This window comes from Anolis carolinensis, chromosome 4 (genome assembly GCF_035594765.1).
Source record: "Anolis carolinensis isolate JA03-04 chromosome 4, rAnoCar3.1.pri, whole genome shotgun sequence".
In the NCBI taxonomy this organism is placed as follows: Eukaryota; Metazoa; Chordata; class Lepidosauria; order Squamata; family Dactyloidae; genus Anolis; species Anolis carolinensis.
The window spans coordinates 75,469,378-75,474,075 of record NC_085844.1 but is presented as its reverse complement, the minus strand read 5'-3'; the positions used below and the strand labels follow the sequence as shown (position 1 = coordinate 75,474,075).

The 4,698-nt window shown below is 38.2% G+C and overlaps 1 long non-coding RNA gene across 1 annotated transcript; it reads left to right on the top strand.

Annotated features, from left to right (window-relative positions):
* The first annotated feature begins 221 nt into the window (after window positions 1-221).
* Window positions 222-3,100, top strand: LOC103278563 (uncharacterized). Its single transcript, XR_506150.3, has 3 exons — window positions 222-548; window positions 1,117-1,534; window positions 2,778-3,100. It is a non-coding gene; the product is annotated as an uncharacterized LOC103278563 (long non-coding RNA).
* Window positions 3,101-4,698: the final 1,598 nt, after the last annotated feature.

Genomic DNA, 4,698 nt, shown 5'->3' with positions numbered 1-4,698 from the left:
ATATACACCTTTTGGAAGGTACAGCATGCAACCTTATTTTGATTATGTTTGCATATTGAGCAGGATGAACTGAAGAGTGATGTACCTCTATTTAAATAGACATTTGACAATGGTTTCTTTAAAAACGCAGCCTTTAAAAAAAGAAGAAAAACCTGGGCTATGGAAGTGTTTAAACATTTTTTGCAAGTAAGTGTTAAATCCAATAAAGTCTTTTTTTTTTTTTAAACCCAATCAAATCCCTCTGCTCTGGTGCTAATTAATGTTATCAAGACATAGCAGGATTATGCTGCCTCCTTTTTATCTCTGCGTGACGGGTAACTTCAAATATCTTTCCTTCTTCCTTTAACAGTTGGATGTCATTTGAAAATGAAGCAACAGCAGCAGCTATTCTCAGCAGAACTGTTTTAACCCTCCCTCTGGGGGCTGATGTAAAATGAAATATGTGCTCTGCGTTTTTCAGCATAGATTTTATGTAATCATAAATTTTTCCACATGAATTGAAAGGCTGCAAATTAGCTTGGAGAGCAGATTCCTGGATGTGTGATCAGGTAGGAAATGGAACTGAGGAGTTAAAAAGGCCTTTGAGGGTCTTTTTTGTGGCGCGTTTTGCTTTTGGCCAAGGGGAAAGTGCCCTCATTTGCTTCAATAGCTGTTATTATTTTTCTTCCTTAAATGGGTATATATGAGTGTAGTGCTGTGGAGTATCTATCCATTAAAATAATTTGCATCCAAATTCAACCCAAAAGACTTGGAAGGAAGCTGAAGATACTAAAATTGAGATGAATGATGGTTTTACATTGTACCGAGGATTTTCCCCAATACTTGCTTAGATGGAGAAACAAACACATTGCAAACAATATAAAACAACCAACAGCAGATGAAACATACAGGTTCTTAGTGGGTAGTATTAAAGCCTGAAGTAGATTAAAAAGATTCAATAGAAACTAAGTTGGGTAGCCTTTACCCAATAGACAGAGGAGGTGCGCCTTTAAGATAAATATTTCTTCAGCTGATCTAAAATCCTCATCTTTCAGTATAAGATCTGTTAGTGTTTTTGTGATATAGAGTGAAATGTTTATCTATTGTTGCTGTTGAATTGTATGTGTTTTGTTCCAGCAAGCATTCCAGCAGTCAAGAAGTTAATTTGCAGCCAATCCTGATTGATTGCTGGAAGGGCAAATGACAAGGACTTCCGTTTGTGCTACATAACAGGAAGATACATCACAAGCTGTGGAATTCAGAGGAGGTGCTTCGGTGCACAGAGAACAGACTTTGTGAGAGATGGACATGCTCCATATTTGATCTTGTGGACACAACATATGTCCAGATAGCTTTGGTTAATTAGCACTGTAAATAAAGCTTCAGTGCCGCTGGCTTCAGCAGATATAAATCAGCAAAGTTGTCGTTCTTGGTCGGTGCCACTTTCGCCATTTGCAGAGTGGTCTGACGGGTGAGCTGAGGTGGGACTTGGCTCATCAATCAGTCGGGGTCGCCGATTCCCTGACAAGATCCCACAGCTGAATGTCAAAATTCAGTAAGTTCAGAAGCCTAATGTAATGCTCAAGGTCAAGAACTACAAATGCCACCCAACACCCATAGTTGCCATCTTGTCTGGCAATCAATGGATTGAGAATGGGGCAGACAGCAAAGGGAGGTCTCCATTGGCTGGTGGTCAGAGCAGTCACCCTGCTCCAATGGCCATTGGAGAAAAAGCTTCCCCATTGTTGCTCTTTAGTATTGAAGACAGTTGGATACTTGCCCTAAGTATTAAGGGGGAGAGCCTCGTCCTTTTATCCCTTATCTGTCCTAAGAATAGTACTGGACAAACATGAAAAGAGATTTTGTTCAGTCATGAGTTTTGGACAACACCCCCCCACCACCACCACCACCTTTATGATCAACATTATTATCTTTATTTTTCTCTTACCTTTAATCTAGGCAAAAGACATGTTGGAAGAATCCACACACAATGACTGACAAATCCCCAAACCCCCCAAATCTAGAGCCATTTAACAATCTCTAAATTAACTTCAGATACCTAATTTAGTTCATTTAGTATTGTAGTGTATTATGGTGGTTCCAGGAAGACCTTTTGGTACAATTGTTAAGACTAACAAGAAGATGAGTTGTTTGTGGTGGAGGAAAGCATTGCTCTATATGTGTTAAACAACTGAAGAGTAAACACATGTCTTAATTGCATCACAGAGGCTAAAGATGGTTTGTAAGGCCATTAAAAATAATCAATAGCTAGCTTTTAAGTGATGAATTAATTAATAGACTGTAAATGTTGAATGTCCACTTTAGCTGCCTGGCATGCATTTTGATTTTTCATAACATCACTGAGTAGTAAAAAATTAATGTCAATGTTAATAGCAGTTATGAAAATGGGTCAATTCTTGCCTGGCACAGGAGACTAACTGTAGCATCCAATGACACTCTATAGAAAAGAACCTCTCTCCTAGCATCCTTCTTGCAGTATATAGTATTGGAGTCAGTTGGATACTTGACTATACAGAGATTAACCAATGTTGGTTTGAGGTTTTAAAAAAGTTTTTAAAGATAACATGATTAAATTAGCTGAAACATCAGTGCTAGAAATAATTGAATAGTTCCAAACGATCCTCTATAATAATTGTATGTATACATTTGTTTTGCTATTTTATTACAGTAGACTCTCAGTTATCCAGTAGATGTCAGATAAATGTTTCTGGTTACTATTAGAAAGGCCTGACCAGTACTTTACCTTATACTCTTATAATTTTGTTATGTGATTTCAGCTTCTGCAAAAACAGAGAGTTCAGAGTCTGGCGTGTCTAGCATTCCAAAAGGCCAAATGAGACACAGATGGTTGAAGGCAAAATCAGAGGTTTATTTCTCAATGACCAGAGAGGATATCAGCAAAAAAAAGCACCCCAGAGAATTGACATATTGCAACTACAAATACATAGCATAATTATTGTGTTTTGGCATCTATTCAAATATACCATGCTGATTGTCTCAGTAAATGTCTGACTAGGAGATGCCAAAGAATGGCTCTGATGCCATCTCTGGTTGGTCATTGCTGTGGTGGGAAACTTTAATAAACTGTCATTGAACTATTTTGAAGAGTGTGTCCATTTATTGGGACGTGATCAGGGAGGAATGGGGTGGGGCAATCAATAATGAGATTAATATTCTAGCTCCAATTGATACAATGGTGTGCTTAATGTTATGACTGTCCCAATGGGTGTCGTGAGGGTGGGGGCATAGGAAAGACAGTTTTCCTAGAGATACCCCAGATTATATCAGGTGAAACAGGAAAAGGACCCAGGGGCTCCCCCCAAGTGTGTTCCCCCCAAGTCTCCTGATGCCTTATGAAAGGATTACGATAATTTGAGGAATCATTTCTTGAAGTCTGAGGTGTGGTGACCACACTTGGTACACAGACCCAAAATGGCCAACTTTGAATACTGGCAGGGTTTGGGGAGGATTGATCCACGATTCTGGGAATTGTAGTTCCCCCACTCCAAACTGAGAATACCTAGCATTCAAATATAAATAATGCCTTTTCCCAATAACCTGAGCACCGCTGGGTCCCCAAGCTAGTTTTAAATAAAAGCCACATATTCTAATGCAAAGTAACAATTTAAATTACTTAATTTGTTAATTCCAACTTGAACGTCAATCAGGAAATTAGCTGAGCCACAGTGGTAGAAAACCTAACGTCTCATAAACTTAACAAGTTAATTAACTAGTTATTTGAGATCTCTGTTTATATGTGATTAGGAAAGACAAACAGGTTTAGTATAGGATGCATCTTGGCTTGAGGTGCTGGTAAATATTATGCTTGTGTTTACTACACATCAACATTTTGTTTAGGTTCCTGGAGTGCGTTGCCATCCTTAAGAGGTATACATTATCTATATATCACTTTCCCCTATACATGGATTTTAGAAACAAATAAATAGCTGGAAGAATATAGGGTCATTGCAATAGATACAAATACAATGGTGTATACATCTTTTGCAAATGCATATATGAGCAAATATGATTTTGTCTCATTTTTGTGGCTGAAAGTACACCAGCATCACCTTTCTTATTTTGTATATCAGGGTGAATACTGTATAACCATTTATCAGGTTTTTGGAGTGCATCTCCATTGATGCTAGTCAGCAAAGCTAATGGTGAAGGCAGGGAGACATCATCTGGAGGGGGCCATATTTTCCCCATACCTATTCTATGCAATTTTCTGTACTGGGCTTGGTCCCCATGTAAGCTGCCCCAAGTCCCTTCGGGGAGATGGGGCGGGATATAAGAATAATATGTTATTACCGTAGTTATGTTACTAAGAACTCATTATGGCTGCAGTGATACAAAAAGTAATTTTTGCTGTAATTGGTGGGAAAAAAATGTATTAAGCTAAATTGCTTCAAAAGACCATGACTGGAGCCCTTCTTTGCTTTACTAGCTGTAGGATAGAGAGATGCCATGTTTAGACTCTAAACATGTTAAATTGAAATCCCAGTTTACTGTGTTCAGTGTTCCAGCATCAAAAAATATGGATTTCAGTATATCAAGAGGGATAGTATTACATCTCCCATTGCCCCCAGTTTTTAAATAAACATGCACAGTGTAAGGAGGCAGTCCTACATGTTTTTTTTAATTTCACAGATTTAGAATGTCCTGATAATATTGAAGAAGCACCTACTCTAGATATTT